Source organism: Gorilla gorilla, chromosome 6 (assembly GCF_029281585.2).
Source record: "Gorilla gorilla gorilla isolate KB3781 chromosome 6, NHGRI_mGorGor1-v2.1_pri, whole genome shotgun sequence".
NCBI classification, from domain to species: domain Eukaryota; kingdom Metazoa; phylum Chordata; class Mammalia; order Primates; family Hominidae; genus Gorilla; species Gorilla gorilla.
This window is the reverse complement of record NC_073230.2, coordinates 79,137,142-79,157,642: the sequence shown is the minus strand read 5'-3', so window position 1 is coordinate 79,157,642 and position 20,501 is coordinate 79,137,142. Positions and strand designations below refer to the sequence as shown.

The following is a 20,501-nucleotide window of genomic DNA, read 5'->3' as shown; positions in this document are numbered from 1 at the left end:
ATCAAACACTACAGTGATAAAAGAAGTAAAGCCCGGAGGGTAAAGTGACTTCACCAAGGTCTCACAGCTGGTCCATGTCTCAGCTGGGTTTACAAGCTTTCCTGGCTCCAGCATGCCACTGCATAGAAGAGTCTCCCTGAGAAGACTGTAACTGTATTCTATGTATCAGGTAATATGGTAGGATAGTGGAACAGTAGGAATTAATAAGAACACACAAATTTTCTTAGAGCTAAAGAGAGGAGGGGCATGTTCTATTCATTTTTTCTCCCAAATATCTAATATTTGCATGAGTCTAGAACATTACTTATTGGATAGGAAGGAGGGAGATCAACCTCAATTTAGGAGGTACGTTATTGGTTTTTGTTCTTTTTAAAGCATCTTAAAAAAGGAAAAGGAAATGAACCAGTGGCAGCAGGGAGAAAAGGCTACTTTACAGGAGAGAGTACAATGCATCACGCAGTGGTTACATGTAAGAGCTTTGAAGATTGAAGGCCCCTGGTTCCAATCCCAGCCATGCCAAATGCTGGATGTAATTGCAAACTAACCACTTACCTCTCTACCTCAAGTTCCCCATCTGTAAACGGAGGGTAATCAAACCTATCTTAAAATGAGGATTCCTGTAAGAATTAAATAGGCTCATAGCTGTGAAGCAGTTAACATAGCTCCAGGCTCACAATTGAGCTTGATAAAAGGTAACCACAATGTCACCTTAAATTACATCACAACCTCCTAACCTCTGCTTAGTAGCTCAGTCAGCTAAAGACACTTATAGAAACATCACTTCTTAGACTTCCACTCAGAAACTTCACCTGCTATGATAGAGCCTTAATTATCCTCTGATTAAGTCCAAAGCCCGACATCCTATAAGGAAGGGAAGAGGACCAGAGAGGACACCAGAAGTCTACCCGGTTCCTTGGAAGGTGTTAAGTGGTGAAAGATTCTACGGTTTGGTAGCTGCAAGACGGTCACCTCCTCCAACAGGAGTGTGTTCTCTAATTTATCTTTAATGTTTTCTGGAAAATTAAAAGTTCATAAAAACACACACAGAGATATAACAAACTATCAAGTGAGCTCTTATTATTATTATTAATAACTTATTCTTCACTCTGAAACCACAACCAAAACAGGCTTCTGCAGCAACTTATTTTCATTTCCTGGCATAAACTCCTTCTCCTTCCATTTCCCACCCACCTTTTTTGTTTTGTTTTAAACAGACAGTTTACTGTTAAAATGGGACAATCTATGTGGAGGAATTGCTTCAGCTGCACAAAAAGAACTCTCCACTGCAGCTGTAGTTGGAACACATCATTTCCTCTGGCAGAACATCTGAATGCTTTTTAAGAGAGTCTGAAGAGGTATGATGGGTGCTCAAGGACTTTCCCTTTTCTCAGCAAACAGAGCTGGTCACAACTCTTACAAAACCTTTAGAAGGATTCATTCATCTGTCAAAAACCGTACGTCTTCCACCCTTTGTACGTGCTTTTCTTCTGCTAAGAATGACTTTCTCTCTCTTTTTCAGCCCTCCTAGTCCCTACCCAAGCAAGCACACAGGCATTTATGCACGAGCTGTGCACACACATGCACACATACACATACACGCACGCATGCACACACTCACCTTTACCTAACTCAAAATTCTCTCAGACCTGAACATTTTACAAAAGCCTCCCCTGACCCTCAAAGAAAGAATTTGCAAATGAAACAACTCAGAAGTTTAGCTTAACAGTAAAGCTAAAAATAACTTCAACTGCAATGCAAAGTACAAAGACAGAGCTGAATTGTAAACAAAACTGTTTCTATCTTACAATCTGCTATTCAGCAGAAAAAGAAAGCCCCATGCTCTTTCCTACTCATTACATCCGATGATAAATGTGTACTTCCTTAAATCTTTAGGGGGACGGAGAAGTGCGTATCATCTGAGCATTTCAGGAGGCAGAAATCATGCCTGTATTATCTGCATCTGACCTCTTCTCTGCTCCTAAGAGGCACAGGGCCTAGCAGGAAAGAAGCCAGGGCCCACTGCCAAGAACAGAATTAAATGGCACCAGCTCCAAGCTAAGTGGTTTAGAGTCCTTAAGGGAACCAGGCAAGAGGCCCATCCAGGATTTTGAAGGTGGGAGAATGATCTCAAGGGATACCAAGCCATCTTGCAAGGAAGAAGAGTTGAGGATGAGAACCGCCTCTATAAAGGTCAGTTCCAAGGTTCCTTCCCCACTCTACAGTGTCCACTCCTGGATAATGTTCCTCCCTTGCCATACGTATCATCAGGGCAAGCAAAAACAAGCTATCACAGAGCTGGATACATGAATAATGCCCTCCCATGTGTGGAAGGATAGAAAATAGTGTTCAATGCTTGAACCAATCACCTTCACAGAGGTGCTCCTTGATACTTAGAATTCCTTGAGGTTGTATGAGTTTTCTTATTTTTTTTCCTCAGAGCTTTCCAAAAAGCCCTCAAAAATGTTCACCTGCTTAAGATTAAATTAAAGGGAGGAAAACATGCTAAAATCAATAATCTTCTTTTGAGAGGAAGAGTTACATAGCCTTACAACATGGGCTCTATCTCTGTAAACAATATGTTAAGAAACATTTAGTCATTTTTCTATTATAGAAATATGTCCAGTTGTATAAACTAGCTAAATAAATTGGCCTGACATTAGAGCCAGAGAATTTTGAGCTAAGAACCCATATTGGAATCTGTTCATACTTTCATTGCTATAAAAAGAGAAGACAACAGATGCCCACAGTGTGAAAGGAACAGTTACATATTCAAAGGAAATTATCAGAATATACTGAGATTACAACTAACAACAGGATCAATGTTAAAGAGATTTTCCTAAAAGGTTCCTAAGAATAGGTACACTATGATCTATTTTAAAATATAAAAGTAAGCTCTGATACAATCACCTTGTCTATCTATAAAATGGACTCACCCAAAACACTCAAATTCAAGAGACAGGGAAGCACTTTCCCCTTAGACTTCAGAACTTATCAGAGATAGAGGGAGTTATACATTTTACATAAGCCATACTACAGATTGCTGATTGAGTGTTCCATCAAAAACTCTACACCAACAGATCTGATCCTTACCAGTTACATTCAAGACTCTGTGGAGACACTGGTAGCCAAACACAAAATGTAAAGATTTTACAAAAATAATGCAGTGTCTGGTGCATGAAAACAGGTAACCAACAATACATACTGAGGAGTTAGCAAACACATGGACAGCAAACCATTCTCCACAAGGTACACCAGAAGGAATGATACACATATATACACACCCAACACACACACACAGAATAATCTGAGACTGAAATCCTAGGCAGTCTGGTTGAGAAGACTAATGATACACACAAGAAATGACTTATGACCTCCTATTATAAAACAACAAATCCCAAAAGTGCAAATCAATATACCACACACAGAAGTTGATGAGCACCTAGAAAGCAGTAAGAGGAATTAAAAGTGGACAAGAAGAACTTCTGATGAAAAGGAAGCTTTGGAGAAAATACAGAAGCTGATTAGGTCCACGGAAAGGGACACGACATTCCAGGTAGACATAAAACACCTAGAAAAGCAAAAGATAAGATAACGGAAATGGTGATCTTTCCCGTCAATATATATTTCACTGATTAACTCTGCATGTTCATCTCTCCAACAAATGCTTTCGGAAAACGACTGATTCTGAAGTTCGATATTGTGTCTTTTCATAAAAATGTGCATGTAAATACTTACTTCTATATAACAAATCATATACCTACTCCCTTTATACACAGAATTACACAGATAAATGGCAGCCAAGTTATTTTAACTGGTTGTGCAGCATGAATTCAGAATGATTTTAATTACAGTTTCTCTTTTAAAATGAGGTTTTGTTCTTTAATATTCATTGACTACTAGCTTGCTTCCCACACACAACACATTATTTACTCTACAGTGGTTTGGTGCATCAATTATGGTAATAGTTTGTGAATAACATTCACATTATGGAAAAATGAGCCTGGTTACTTAGCTCTCCCTCTGGAAAATTGTCACAAACATATGTATCATCTGTCTCTACTTAGAGTGCAGCAATTAGTAATTATAGCTGTATATACTTTTTTAAGGCAAAGAGGGAAAATAGACCTGAAATGTCATGTTTCCAAATGTTCTTAGGATGTTATCTAAAATTATTTTGTTTGAACTCTAGTTGAAAAGAGAAAATGCAGTCTGACAAAATGAAAAATCACTAAAAGCATGCTGGATACGCAGAAATAGACAAAGCATCCCACAAATGACATCACCTACTAAACAATTCCTTCTTCAGACAGACAGATTAAAAAAAAATAGGCCTAGAGCTGTGGCAGGCCTGACTATAGCAGCCATACTGTGAAGCAAGACAGACTCGGACTCAGACCCTGGCCATATATTCTCTAGCTCAGTTAAACCATTATTTATGGAGTGCCTTCTATACACCAGGTGCAGTACAGAGTTCTATAGAAACAATTAGTAAGACAAAACAATTCTTCCAAAGGTTATTATGTACTAGGGAACTAGAATCATAATCAATACAATTTAGTATGAAGTGTGCAGATTTTAAAAGAGGTTTAAGAGAGAGAAATAGTTCAGAAAGGTATTTCTGTTGGAAAAGAAAAAGGATAAGAGACGTAAAGCTTTTCCAAGAAACAGACTCCTGAGCTGCAGTGACAGTATGATGTGGAAGGTCATGATCCAAGAAAGTGAAATCCTGGGCGAATCCTAGGTGATAACAAAGTCCGAGATCCAAAATGAGAATGGATACTTAGCAGGTGAAGGTGAGGGATACTGGAGAGGAGGTCAAAGACCTAGGAAGCTTGGTTTTTTGATATACATAGATATTGAAATTGTCCAGATCACATATTACTTAGCTTCTCTGACTCCAAATTTGTAATTACTGCTCATTTGTAAAATGAGAAAAATAAAACTTCCCCAAGGATTTTTGAGAGAACTGAATGAGAGTATTCTGTAACTTGAATAGTTTCTGGCACCAGCAGGCTCCCAAAAGCTCTTTAAATATTAGCACTTTATTGTAACCAAGAAAATATTTAGAAAAAACACAACAGGAACAATATGAGAGTTTTGAAAAACAGGAAGGTAAAGAATAGCAGTCATATTAGGAAGGACAGGGTAGAGACCATGAAAAATCAACTGCCATAATAGGTGCTGTTCTTCCACACTGCCTTAAAAGACTGATCACTTGAGGGTCCAGAATTTCCAGAGTTAACGGGCAAAATTTGAGACAACTGATTACTAATAGGAGACCAGAAAGTATTTCCTTTTGCATAGGTGAAATGTGAGAATTTACAATCTAGTCCAGAATAGCTCTGGTGTACCTATCACAGAAGCATCTAAAATTTGGTTCTCTCCAAATGTCATTCCTCAAGGAATACTCTGGCTTTCCCCTTTCCAATGCCAAAAAGAGGCAGGCAACCACAAAAACAATCCAGTCATACTGCCTACCTGCATTACCTGAGGACTTGTTAAAAATGTACATTCTCTGGCCTTCCTCAGGCCTACCGACTCAGACACCTTGGAGGTGGAGCCTAGCAGTCAGTTAAACCAGCCTTTTAGGTGATTTTGGTGCAGAAAAAAGTCTGAGAATCACTAATCCAGTGCCATCTTGTAGTTGCAGAGTGACTATCTGAAACAGGCCCAGAGAGAAGGCCACACAGTGTCAGTCTCTGGACTCCTAGCCCTTTGTCTCCTCCTTACACTACATGGTTTGTGTAGAGACCTAAGAAGTAAATGTGCCCAGCTGTGTTGCTTTTAGCTCTGCCCCTGCTCTACTGCACCTCCATTTGGCCCTGATGGAAGTATTTTCTTGCAAGTAGGGAACATGAGATAGAAGCCAAACAGTCCATGGCTAAGTTATCATGCAGTGGCACCAGAAGCAAGTCCTGATTTATCTTCTAGAGTAGAGGTTCACGTCTTTTTTCAGTAAAGGGCCAGAAAGTAAATACTTTAGGTTTTGCAGGCCATACAGTCTCTGTCATAATTATTCAACTATGCCATTATAGCTAAGAAGCAGCCACAGAAGATACATAAACAAAGGGGTACAGGTATGTTCCAATAAAACCCGATTTACAAAAAAAGATACCAGGTCGGGATTGGCCAGTGGGCTATAGTTTGCCAGCTCCTGCTGTTGAAGATGGCTGGCACACAGCAGATGTTCTATAAATACTCTGGTGAAGGACCGAATGAATGAATAAAAGAGTGAGGACTAGCTGTTGCTGCTCACTACATCCATCAATGCCTGTCCTTTGCCCTTTTATTTATTTATTTATTTTCAGTACCTCACCACCAGGGCTGTTACATACACTTACTTGTGTAGGCTACACTTGCAGAAGGATGAAGGGCTGAAAGGGTGCTGAATTCCAGCCCACAACCCATTTGCCAAACCATGTGCCCTAGTATAGAGCTGCTATGCCAGGAGAAAGGGGAGACTTTTTATAACCTGCACAAAGGCACAGGCCACTCACCAAACCATGTGCCCTTGGAACTGAATCCACTTGGGAGGGTTGTTATCTAATTTGTACACAAACACCCTCCCTGTTTCACTCCCTTCCTGTGTCCTCACCTTTTCCGTCTCTTCATCTAGACCCCAAGATACCCATTAATAATTACTTAGTCCTCCAGAACAGAAATGGTCTCCAAATGTTTTTAATTAGGAATCTTTATCAGTACAAAAAAATTCTAACATATTCCCCAATATATATGTAACTATAAGGCACAGATATATCACATACATCATAAAATATACAAATAAACATAAGGAATGACACAAAGATAAAATGAATACAACTTTTAATATTTTATCCAACATAATGATATTAGCTAATATCTCAGGGTACAACATCCATTCAGGACAAGGTAAATCATTAACAATCATGGATACAAACCTAAGTTCTCACTTGTTAAAATACCTTCAATTTTTTTGTCTAACTTCCTACTAGATATGACTATATAGTCGCTGTTCGTACCCAGCGATGCGGTTGATAAGGAGCTCATTAAAACAAAAAAGTCAACTCTGTCATTTTCCTGCTGTTGCCCTGTGTTTATGTTCTCTCATTCCACAGTTTCTTTGATGAAACTTTTAAAAATCACTTGCTCTCTGCCAGTTGTGGTGGCTCCCACATGTAATACCAGAACTTCTGGGGGCCAAGGCAGGCGAATTGCTTCAGCAGGAGTTTGAGGCCAGCCTGGCAAAACCCCGTCTCTCCAAAAAAAAAAAAAAAAGAACAAAAAGAAAAAACTTAGCCAGGCGTGGTGATCCACACCTATATTTCCAGCTAATTGGAAGGCTGAGGTAGGAGGATCACCTGTGCCCAGGAGGTTGAGGCTGCAGTGAGTTGTGATCACACCACTGCATTCCAGCCTGGACAATGGAATGAGACCCTGTCTCAAAAGAAAAATAAAAATAAAACCACTTGTTCTCTTTGCCAAAAGTAAATAATATAACCTACTAACATGCTTTATGAGCCATACAAACTGGAGCACATCACACAACAAAAGGCTGAAGGAGTGTGCCACTTTAGGAACTCCCACTCTTCCTTCAGGACCTGCCACACTCTACAGAGCACCGGACTGACTGTTTCACAGCCTGAGTGATGCTGCACTGTCAACTCGGATATTAAGTAACAGCAACATTTAATCTCTTCCTTAAGATGGAAATAAATCGAAATATAATTTCAACCGTTTTTTTGGTGCTCCCATGGATTATCCTAAAAATCTCGTAAGGGGTTGAGGGGAGAGAGCACATAACTCACCGTAAAGATTTCCACTCTATAGCACTGTTTCAACCGCAGGTGATCTTGATTGTAAAACCAATTTAGTGAGTAATAACAATTACAGGTGAGTATGTATTAACAGTGTAAAACAGAAAAGGAAATATTAGAGTTTACTGCATATATAATTAAACTTTCAGTTTTATATGAGTACATGTAAGCACAGGTATGTATGTGCATTTGAGCATGTGCATATGTATGTATACTTGATGACATAAACTGTATTTGTAACTGTGAGCTGGGACAAAAAAATGTTTTGAAAGCCATACTCTAGTGCTGGTATCTCATCCCATACTCCCTGGAATGAGATGCCAGCACAATTAGTGTGGTCAAAATGCCAGGTGAAGGGAGAAAGAGAAGGCAAAGCAGCAGCTGCGGCATGTTGGAAAGAACACCAGGCCTAAGTGAGATTTGCCTTTGAATGCTGGTTCTACACTGTCAAGGTGTGTCGACTAGGGAAGACACAATCCCCAAACCTCTGCTTTCTTTACCTAAAAAGTGGGGCTATGATACTTATGAAGTTGTTGTGGGAGCTACTGGAAATCACGACTGTCACTAGACAATGTCCGTCACATATAGGTATTAATGTCAAATCATAATAGTAGGGTAAACACCTCTGAGAGCAATAACTTGAGCATACCCTTAAAATGACCCTGTATGACAGATGCACCTGAATGTGTGTGTCGAGCTAGGGAGTCCCACAGTGGCCAATCCAGAGATTCATTCCTTGTCTAGGAGGAACATCTGAGCCCTCTGCCCATGCCACAGAACATGGGCCATATAGGGAATTGAGGCACTAAACTTTGGGTTGGCATGCAAGTTGCCAGGTGAAAGTTGTTAAGGGGAGGGTGTTAATTGAAAATGCTATATAAACTGCATGCTGTTTGCAAAGCGGCTGCAGTTTTCCTGCCCAGCCCTCTGCCACTGAGCGGTGCCAGTACGTTGTCCAGCCTGCCACCACTGGACTCTCTCACCTGTATGTAAGCCCCTAATAAAACCCCATGTCTCATTTGCTGGCTCTGGGTCTCTTCTCAGCCTCTTGAAGCTGGTGCCTTCCCTACTGAGATGAATAGAGGTTCAGCACAACAGATGATTTCTTCTTAAACTGGAGAAGTAGAGAACCTTGTTATGGAAGCTAAACACACAACAAGACATATAGCAAAGATAAGCATAGGAGAAGGCACTGTCCAGAGCTTTATGCATCCTGACCTAACTGGCAAGTCCTCTTTGATAGCAGAAGAGATAATGGTCTGTAAAGGAACACAGGTGTTGAGAAACCTTAACAGCACCCTCCCTCCCTACCACCTCTGAACACACCCTTGAGGCTACAGAAAATATAAGCAAAAGAAATGAAATACTGTTTTTAAAAACACCCCCTCTTAATATCCAGCTTCCTACAGCACAGCTTTCATTATTCATGAAGACAGCCTAAGCAATTTGTAAGCAATATGCAAAATATATTTACTTGGAAATTCAGGAAAATTCACATGGTGTTACAGAACAAATGCAAGTTGATTTATGTAGAAGTTCCACTTAAGAGCTGTTCCAGCCATCATGATGGGTTCTTACAGACAACCCCCAAAATCCATTTGGCTTCTCCAAAGGCTAGATTATCTCTAATAATCCTAAAATATTAGACACCAAACATGAAACCCTTGCTCAGTGCAGACTGAAGACCACAAATGCCACTAATGATTGAACTGGGATCACTTGAATTTCTCAAATAGCCCCAAAGATAAAGGTTCTAAACCTGGTTGGGCCACTGACCAGCTTTATGACCTTGCATAAGGCAAAACTTCGAACTTCTCTTTTCCCATGTACAAAATAATGAAGCTGTCCAAAAATAACAAACTGGTGTTCTGTTTTATTTGGCCAGCACATTACTTTTTACAAAATGGTTTTGAGAACAAGGCACCATTCTCGCAGCAACTGGGGGGCCAAGGCAGGAGAATCACTTAAGCCCAGGAGTTCGAGCCTACAGTGAGCTATGATCATGCCACTGCATTCCAGTCTGGGCAACAGAGCTAGACTTCATCTCTAAAAATAAAAATTAGGCCAGGCATGGTGGTATATACCTGTAGTCCTAACTACTTGGGAGGCTGAGATGGCGGGACTGCTTGAGCCCAGGAGTTTGAGGTTGCAGTGAGCTATGATAGCACCACTGCACTCTAACCTGAGCAACAGAGCGAGATCCTAGCTCTAAAAAAATTAAAAATTAAAATAACTGGGTTTGAGTATATAATATTGTTAACTATAGTCACTATGTGGCATAAATAAAATTTGCTAAGAAGGTAGATACTAAGTATTCTCACTATAAAAAGAAAAGCGGTAACTATGTGGAGTGATAGATTGATTAGTTTGATTTTGAATATTCACAATGTATACTTATATATCTCATAATCAAGCTATACACCTTAAATATATGTAAATACTTTAATTATCAACTATACCTCAGTAAAGCTATGGGGTGGGGAAGAATGGAGCAAACACTCTGCAGTCTGTCATAAGCTTCACCTCTCTCTAATAGAAAGGAAATCATAAGGGAATAGCCGCACAAATATGTTATCTGCTCAGCTGTGAGGTATATGCAGACAGATCCAGGGGAAGGCCAGCCCTTGACTCTAAAGTAGGAACTCAGTAAGGGCCCAAACAACTCTTGTTTCCAGCTGAAAGTAGTTGGGGGGTACTAATATTACCTTCAGACCTCTTCCTCAGCAACTGACCTGAAGTTAAGTGCTCAGTCAAGCTTATGAAAAAATAGAGAACAAGGTATTTCTATGAAGAAATTTCTACAAAAAAAGAATTTCTAACGGCTTATGTACCCAAAGAGTTCTAGTATCTCTGCCTGCAGTTTCTGCTACTGGCTGGCCACCCTTCCAATGAATGGGAAATAAACAGAAGGCTGGGTCTCCCCAGATGTTGGAGAGCATTCCAGCTGCCGAACACAACCTGTTTGTAATTTTCTACTCAACCATCAGAATGAAAACACAAACCTTCAGAAAAACAGGCCCTTAAACTTCCTCCTTACTGCTGTTAGTGGTTTCTTTAATCTTTTAAGCTCTTGGGCTTAATACAGCAGCTGCCATCAAGAGTACTTATTGTTGCTGAGAATAGAAGGAAAGAAAAAAAAACATACTAAATTCAGAAACATGGATTTCCATTCTGCCAGAATCTAGGCTAAATGGCAGGAGTGAGGGGGACACAGTGATAATGGGAATCAGAAAGAATCACCATGTGGAAGCAGACTGGCTTGAAAGGGGCATCAGGCGTGTCTAGTGTGCTTAGGGAATTACTTTAACTCCTCACACCCCACCATTCTCCAGTTCCAGCACTAAGTGCCATCCTTTTAGGACAAGATCTCTTAACAGATTCTTATCAAACAACACTGAGATAGGTTTTATGTAAATAAAGCACATGAACCCTTCTCTAGAACATGCCACTAATTTAGGAGAGGGAGGAGGGAAATTCAAAATGTAAATATCCTCAAATGTCATGGCTACACAACTTGAGCATAGGAAGAAACACATTTCCTGTCATCTAATGCAGTGACCCTCAAATGTGTCCAAAGTGCCCTCCATAGCAGAAAAGACTGATCACAAAACAAGGGATATCTATCTGTGGCCTGCTGTATGGACAATATTTCTTTCATTTTTGTGTTAATATCTTTAACACTATATGAAGACATATGAGTTCCTTTTAGTCTTTAATATGTTTGCTTAAGCATAAAATTAATGTCTTACCAAAAGCCTCAAGTGAATAGACATGAAAGGCAGGAAGATATGCCTGTTGTGTCCCTTGGGTGTTTATACTGTGACTTCATGTAGGTCCTAGTATATTGTCACATTTTCCAAAAAACACACAAGGAAACATGATCTAGTCCAATGCTACAGTTCTGATAACAGGGAAAAATAAGACCCACAGAGGCAGAAACTCATGCCCAAAGTCACACAACTTAGATATTTAACCCAGTATTACAACTACTAGTTCAATGGAATGCACTTTTCACTAATTTACAATGATCCTGCATATTAGCTTATAAATAGTAGAGGTAAACGAAAAAGCTTACTACTTAAGAATTTTTAACTCCCTCCCTCAAAATTGCCCAAACCTTGCCAACCTTTGAGGGGGAGTCCCAGGACACATGCTGCTGCCCATAAACTATCTGCATTTGGAATCACATTAACATCTTAATAATTTAGTGAATGTTCAGCATTAATTACTTTCATTTGCTTAATTTAATATCATTTTTCCATCTTTATGACAAAAAGTATGGGTACACAAAAACATTTAAAGGACAAAGTAAACACCACAAATATAAATTTACACTTTCAGACTTTAACAGTTTTTGGAAGCAAAAAAATATAATTAGCCCTTGAGAGAAAACTACAAAAAAAGGGTTCAATCCTTAGAAATAAAAAATGGCCATAAAAGTGCAGTAAAAAATAATTAGCAACTAAGGTACCTAGAATTTAAATCTGAGCACTTTCTCTTTAGGTAAATCGAGTAAAAATCACAAAACATAGAGTAACTGAAATAATCTGTTTTTCCTTCTTTCTAAATAAAACTGAAGGTCTTTCAAATCAGTTTTCCAGATTTTGAGCCAGGGGAAGAAGCCTTCAAATGGACCCAACACACAAATAATCGGGAGTTAAAGCCACATTTTTCCTCTCTAAAATAACTGACCTTTTTTCTTATATCAATAGTTCATTAGCTAATGGATACCCCTAATGAATTCCTGTTGAAAGGAAAAATCAGCTACAATCACACTTCACAGTGCAAGTCCCACAGGAACAATGAAAAACCCAGCTGCCATCTTGGAATCCTGGAATCGCCTCTTCTGATGAGGCTCCCCGTGGTCATTTTAAAAAGCATAAAAGTGTTCATTATCCCACAGGCTGTTTCTCAAACAGCCTTAGTTAATTCTCTGTGTGGATTTACTGAGTCCTCAAAAAAGCCAAATGCAAAATGGATGGCTTCTGTCCACTATCTCTGGTATTAGAGAGGCTCATCATATCCACCCTCAGTTTTCCATGGTTCCAGATGCTTTATCAGGTAGCATGGACTCTGCCTGGCCCTGCAGTTTCAGAGCACAAACTGATGAAAAGAAAATACAATCCTGATCAGAACAAGAACTGAGAAACTAGAATTCTTCCTGTTTTCTAAAGACTAAAAACTTACAATGCTACTCTTGAAGCAAAAAAAAAAGCCTGAAGACTCAAGAGTGGACCAGTGGTTGGAAGGAGGTTGAGATCACCATACCTCATAATTAGCTGAAACAACTTAGGAAGCCATTTTAAAGAAGTTCTGTTGACAAATTATAAAAACTATTTTTGCTGAGTCAAATACAATTGCAACAATATTGAAATCTACAATAAAATATTTATCTAAAGCAATCACTGTTGGAAATAAAAAAAGTTATTCCTTGCAAATTTACAGCCATACTCACTCCTATAACCTTCTCCAAATCCACCCTTTCTTCCCCCTCCCCATTCCTCATGAGCAGGGAGCCTTTAAAAAAAAAAAGAGAGAGAGAGAGACAGGTCTTGCTATGTTGTCCTGGCTGGTCTCAAACTCCTGGGCTCAAGCGATCTGCTCACCTCAGCCTCCCAAAGTGCTGAAATCACACAGACGTAAGCCACCGCACCCGACCAAATCCACCCTTTCTAAGATGGGATCTGTACTAAATATGTAAATGTAGTACTTATTGCAATGGCATGACTTTGCCATCCATGGATGGCTCCATTCCTCTTCTTTATTTACACTCCTAGAAAACCCGTATACAGCATACCTTGACATTACTTGGCCTTCACTTGGAACACTGGACCAGAAGTCATGTGGCAGTCCTTGGTTATAAGGTGATCAGAAAAGCTACTGTGAATATGCTTACACTGTTTAAGAATGAAATTAGAATAAAAGTTTTAAAATGAAAATATGCCGAAAATTATCAACCTATAATTATAATAGAACTTTTTGAGAAGTAACTTAACACACTGTCTCCCAACATATTATTTCATCCTCCAAATCTGCCAGTGCATAACTTTTCCATTTTAAAAATAAAAAAACTATGTTGAAAAAAATTAAATATCTTGCCCAAAATCACATACCTAGAAAGTGGCTGAACCAGGATTTGATTCATTTACCTAACTCCAACATCCACATTATTTCTGCTTGCTCATGCAAATTTCAATGGGATATATATTGGTAAAATTTAGCTTTGAAAGTCTGATTTTCTGAGCCTTGGAATACACAGAGCTGCTCACAAAGTATGGTGCAGAAACCTTGTGCCACGTTTTTAAAATTTATATAGGTATAGCTATAGATATAGATATATAGCTAACAGTTTTATTTTGTCCAGTATGGCAATATAACTGGCAATTTTTGAAGAGAAAAAAAACAGTATATGTTCTAAGCAATACTTAGGGAAAAATCAGCCCCAATTATTCATTCAATTGATCTCTTGTAGGAATGGCAAGTCATCTCAGTCTAAAACACTGAGGGTCTCCATAGTCATCTAATGCTGCAATGACCTTCCTGAAGTACCTGAAGTACACACCAGAGTTAAGATCATAATTAGATCCAAACATTTATTAAGCATCCAGTTCAATTTAACAAATATCTATTAATTATCTACTATGCACCAAGCACAAAGGAATGTGCCAGCAATTCAAACAAAGGCAGTAACTGAACCAGACAAGGTGCTTCTAAAGAAGTCCAGAGCACAGACAGGGGAATCCTAAGAGCCAGGCTACAACCAGGTGCTACAGAGACATTTGGAAGAAGAGCATCATGGAAAGTTCATGGAGAATGTGACATTCTACTCAGATCTTGAAAAAATGAACAGCAAATTTCCTGATAACATTAGGAACATTAAGTGTTTCTAAACAGAATCAAATCTAAGTTTAGACTATATATCTGATAGTGGCTTCAATTGGGAGGTAGAAAAACTAAAGTAAATCTTTTAATGTAGTTTATTGTGCAAGGCAAAATGCACACTGGTTAGAAGCAATGGCTTTGCTAATTGCTAGCTCTATGACCACAGGCAAGTGGTGTTAGCTTTTTCTAAGTCTCAGCCACCTTATCTATAAAAATGTGGACAAAAATAGCACCTACATGACAGGTTGATTGTGAGAACTGGATGGGATGATTCGTGAAAAACATTTAACACAGTAACTGACCCACAATAAGCACTCAGTATATGTTTCATTACTGCTGAGGCATGAGACAACAGGGAAACTATCTTGCAGGCATTTTCCGTTTGTCTTTATGTATGTTACATTATATGCATTACATACACACACTAAGTTACATCCATTCTGTTCATCACTTGGGTTTATGATGTTCTAATGGTAGATAAGTGCAAATTACAATAAGGCTAGGTGACTAATAAAAATCAAGAAATAGGCTGGGTGTGGTGGCTCATGTCTGTAATTCTAGCATTTTGGGAGGCCAAGGCAGGCGGATTACTTAAGGTCAGGAGTTCGAGACCAGCCTGGCCAACATGGTGAAACCCAATCTCTACTAAAAATTACAAAAATTAGCCAGGTGTGGTGGCACATGCCTGTAGTCCCAGCTACTTGGGAGGCTGAGGCAAGAGAATCACTTGAACCCGGGAGGTGGAGGTTGCAGTGAGCCAAGATCATGCCATTGCACTCCAGCCTGGGTGACAAGAGTGAAACTCTGTCTCAAAATAAATAAATAAATAAATAAATAAATAAATGAAAAATTTGGCTTTTCCTTTTCAAATGCTATTAACACATCTTACCACAGTGATATAAAGCAGTTCATCTCACTGAGTCTCAATTTCCTTGTTTTTAAATAAAAATCTTAGCACAGAAGAGTTAAAGACATGTTAGGATAAGAGCACAGATGAAAAGTCTAGCCATTCATACAAGATGGAAAATAATAAGTCTGCTCTGTCCCCTTTCTGTTTGTCAAAATATTTATATGATTAATGAGGTTCTGTGGGGAAACTTTTAAAGCATAAGTAATACAATGGCTGGAGTGTTTTAAACTAGTTTGCTTACATTCTGGAGGTGTATGTTTTTATTTGCTTAATTCTAACTAGCAGCAAAGTTCCTAGTATTTGAGAAAATATCTTTGATCTGTAGGCCACAGGCATAAGACCTCTTGGGGATGCTTGCCAACAAGGTAGATAAAAGAGTAAAAGAATATCTTTTGAGCAATGCTATCCAGTGAAGTGGATTGAGTGGGCTGCAATTCACTGTGTGAAGTTATTTGGAATTATTCTGGTGGAGGCCTGCTTGAGTGGCCACCGCTCCACTTGCTTATCCACTTCTTATCTACTTGACTACTCAAGGGATAAAGATTAGCAACTGGGCTACCGCTGGGCACAGCTAAAAGATGCCACTCATAATGTAATTACAGTCTATGGCTATTTCATTTATTAAATAATTCCCTAAGAACCACAGAATTGCTTTGATGTGTAGGTAGACATAGGACTTCGCGAAATAATAACAGAGTAAAAACTTGAAATTCTAAAGCATATTTAAAAACACAAAACTTTATAAAATGGGAAGCTTTAAACAGAAATGCCACTTACAAGCTGTGTAACATTGGGCAAGTTACTTAATCTCTCTGAGCCTCAGTTTCCTAACCTATAAGAAGGGAATAATAACCATACCTACCTTAGATCAATGAGATAATCCAAATATACAGTGGTTAACACAAAGCCTAGCACAGATTCACTGCTCAATACATGTAAGCTATTATTAATGTTTTGTCTCTGTGGAGCAAGGCAACCAAGCTTAGAAAGCCTATATAACAAATTTATCTTTAAAATGGCAACCAGCAAAAGTTTTGATTTTAACTTGTTTCATGGCCCGAAACAGAAACTTGGATAATAAAAAAATCTGCCTAGTGGGTAACAACAATTGGGCCTTGTTTATAATTTTATATTACAGTATCTAAAATAAGTAGAAACTTATACTACTTTTAATAAATGAATTCCACGGTATTCCACAGCCAACAAAATAAAAATCAATGCTTTTAGATAATCTCTTTGGACATTAGCAACGATCTATCTCAATCAAGATTTTACTTGTTATTTAGTAATCATTTAGGATTTTGAAATTCCAAATCCTTACACTGAGACAATCAGTGGCTTTTCTCGCCAAGATACCCATATGTGTAACATGAACTTTCTGTCACATAAGCCCTCAGCAATTTTCTGTGTTTTGTAAAGTCGGCAAGCACTGAACTGCCAAAGCACTATTTCCCTCCAAGCCTTGCACACAACGTAACTACCCCACAGCTTGATATTGGTGTCAATGCTCAGGTTCAGAATGAGGATCAACACTAGATTAGTTGACATCTGTGTAAGCCGCAATGGCTCCCTCCCTCAATCCCTTTAAACCCAGCATTTACAGTTTTGTACGGAGCATCTGTAACGACAACAAGCACTGCTGGTAACACTCAAACACTTCTGGCTGCTGAAAAAAGCAGTGTGAATTCTAGTATCAAACGAGTGCCCACCAGGATTTTCCACGAGTTGAGGACCAACATGAGAGAACTGGCAGACAGATGGTCTACTCAATAAGACTGCTTTCCTTGCCTCACAAGGCAAGAGGGGTGGCTGATAATTCACACCAGAAATCTACCAACCAGACGAAAAGAAACAACAAAACACACGTTGCTTCTATATTCAAGACATCATAAAGCACTTTATATACTTCGTCTTATTTCACTGTCACAAAAATATGATGCCCATCAACTGATGAATGGATAAACAAAATGTGATATATCCATAAAATGGAGTATGATTTGGCAATAAAAATTAGTGAACTTCATTATTTATGGCTAAATAATATTCCATAATACAATACACACATATAACAGAGGGTGTCTGTGTGTGTGTGTGTGTGTGTGTGTGTGTGTGTGTATCACATCACATTTTCTTTATCCATTCATCCATCAATGGACACTTAAGGTTGTTTCCACGTCTTGACTATTATGAATAATGCCATAATGAACATGGTAGTGCAGATAGCTATTTGAGACATGGACTACATTTCCTTTAGATATATACTGAGAAGCAGATTTGATAAAGCCTACAGCAGTTCTATATTTAATTTTTTGAGGAACTTCTACACGGTTCTCCATAATGCTGTCCCAATTTATATTCCTATCAACACGACACAAGGATCCCCTTTACTACACGCCATTGGAAACCCTGCAGTTTGTAACAACTTGGGTGAACCTGGAAGACATATGCTAAGTGAAAGAAGTCAGACATAAAAATACAAACACTGTATGATCTCATTTACATGTAGAATTCAAAAAAATCAAATTCGGCCGTGTGTGGTAGCTCACGCCTATAATCCCAGCACTTTGGGAGGCAGAGATGAGAGGATCACTTGAGGCCTGGAGTTTGAGACCAGCCTAACCAATATAGTGTGACCTTGTCACTAATAAAAATAAGAATAAAAAATCAGCCAGCCAGCCATGGTGGGCACGAGCCTATAATCCCAGCAACTCAGGAGGCTGAGGTGGGAAGATTGCTTGAGCCCAGGAAGTCAAGGCTGCCGTGAGCCACAGCACTCCAGCCTGGGTGACAGAGTAAGAGCCCATCTTGAACACAAAACAAAACAAAAAAATCCAACTCATAAAAACAGAGAGTAGAATGGTGGTTGCCAAGGGCAAGGACAAGGGAAATGGGAAGATGTGATCAAAGGGTACAAACTTTGTGAAAATAAGTACTTTCTCAAGATCTAATGTACAGTCACGGTGATTACTGTTAATAATGTTGTATTGCATTCCTGATATTTACTAGAAGAGTAGATTCTTAGTGTTCCCATCACCAAAAAAAAATCCAAAAAAACAAACAACAACAAAAAAAAAACGGTAACTATGCAAGGCAATGGATTTGGATTAAGGTGTTTAATTAACCTGATTATGCTAATTATTTCACAATATATACATATATCAAATCATCACATTATACATCTTAAATATGTACTTGTTTTGCCAATTATACCTTAATATAAAGCTGGAGGGTGAGGAGAATGAAGTACTGATACATGCTACAACATGAATATTGAAAACATTATGCTAAGTGAATGAAGGCAGTCATAAAACACAACATATTATATAATTCCATTTATATGAAATGTCCAAAACAGGTGAATCCATACAGACAGAAAGTAGATCAGTGGTTGCCTAGAGTTGGGGAAGTTAGGGAGGAAATGGCCTTTTTGGGTTGAGGATTTCTTTCATGGGTGATAAAATGTTCTAAAATTGCTTGTGGTGATGGCTGCATCTCTGTGAATATACTAAAATCACTGAACTATATATTTTAAATTAGTGGAATTTTATGGTATGTGAAATATATTTCAATAAATCTACTTTTTAAATTGTGAAACAGGTATCATTACCTTTACTTTGCAGACTAGGGAAGTAAGCCTCAGAGCCACACAGCTAGTACAGCAGAGATTCAGTAAAAAGCAGTTCAGCTGACACCAACTACCAAGTTGTTTGTTTGTTTGTTTTTACCTACATACAACTGCTTCTCAAAATGCTTAGGATGCTAAGAAAGGGTGCAGATCCTAAAATCTATCTGACCCTTTCATCAAAGTAGGCTGCTTTGCTGTCCTCAAACTCTCCCATCCCTACCAACTGTTAAATACACGTTTGCATTTGGATACCATGAAATCTGATATATAAGGGTAAAATCACAAACCTTAAAAGAAAGTGTGCCTCGTACAAAAAGTTTTAGCCAAGAATACACTGCCCCTCTGAATCTCAAAGTTAGTCTAAAAAGCGACCAAAAGATTATCTGTCCCCAAATGACTAAAAAGAAAAAGTAGATGCAGCATGAACAAAGTTGGTGACCATTCAGTTTGATGGTTCTCAGCCCAGCAGACCCAATGGCCCATTTTGTAACTCGGTTACTATAGTGAAATTCAAAGATACTGTACCCTACACAAATGGTTTCCAAAAATCAATGTAATACCCTAAATATATATGTCTTCTACAGTCTTACACTTAGATAAAACAGTTTTTTAAAGTGCACATGAATCAAATCACACAGGCAGCCATGCTGAAAGAGACCCTGAGTCTACTCCAGCAGTCTCCATCTAAAAACGTTGCCCCCTTTTCGAGCATGCCCAAACCTGACTCAAAGTAGGTATGTGCTGAGTTTCTCTTCTCTAAGACAAGAAAACCATTTTATTAGGAATAGTCTACAGACTCTATATATGGTGTAGCTCTGGGCTGGAATTATTCTTAGAGAGTTGAAGTGAGCCCCTCAAGGTCACAAGTCGAGTTTCTACGCCATCTGTTAAAGAGCTGTCATGGAGGACACTGTCTCCCCCACATCGCAGCCTGGTTTTGAAACTTGCACTTTCATTAACTAACTCTGAGGTCTTCACTTTAATTATCTGGGCCTTCATTTTAATCTATGAAGTTAGATGAGCTATAGAGTCCCTAGTACTTTTGTCTGGAATGAACTATTTATCCCCAATAAAAATCTAATTATTTAAAACAACTGTTAAGCAGCATTTCATATCACCAGTTTGTACACTCGTTTTGACTGATGATTCACACCTTCCTCCCACAGTGAGTACCATCATTACCTGCTAAAACCTGCTTCAAAATAGTATGTGCCCTTGTCACTGTTTTTCTAGGTGTATGTTACCTCCATTCCCAAATTCTTCTATATCCCTTTGCATTATTTTCTATTTG

General features: G+C 38.7%; 1 protein-coding gene across 14 annotated transcripts in view; it reads right to left on the bottom strand.

Annotated features, from left to right (window-relative positions):
- The window catches only part of AUTS2 (activator of transcription and developmental regulator AUTS2), a 1,185,632-nt gene that overhangs the window by 820,959 nt on the left and 344,172 nt on the right, over positions 1-20,501 (bottom strand). The window lies entirely within an intron of this gene.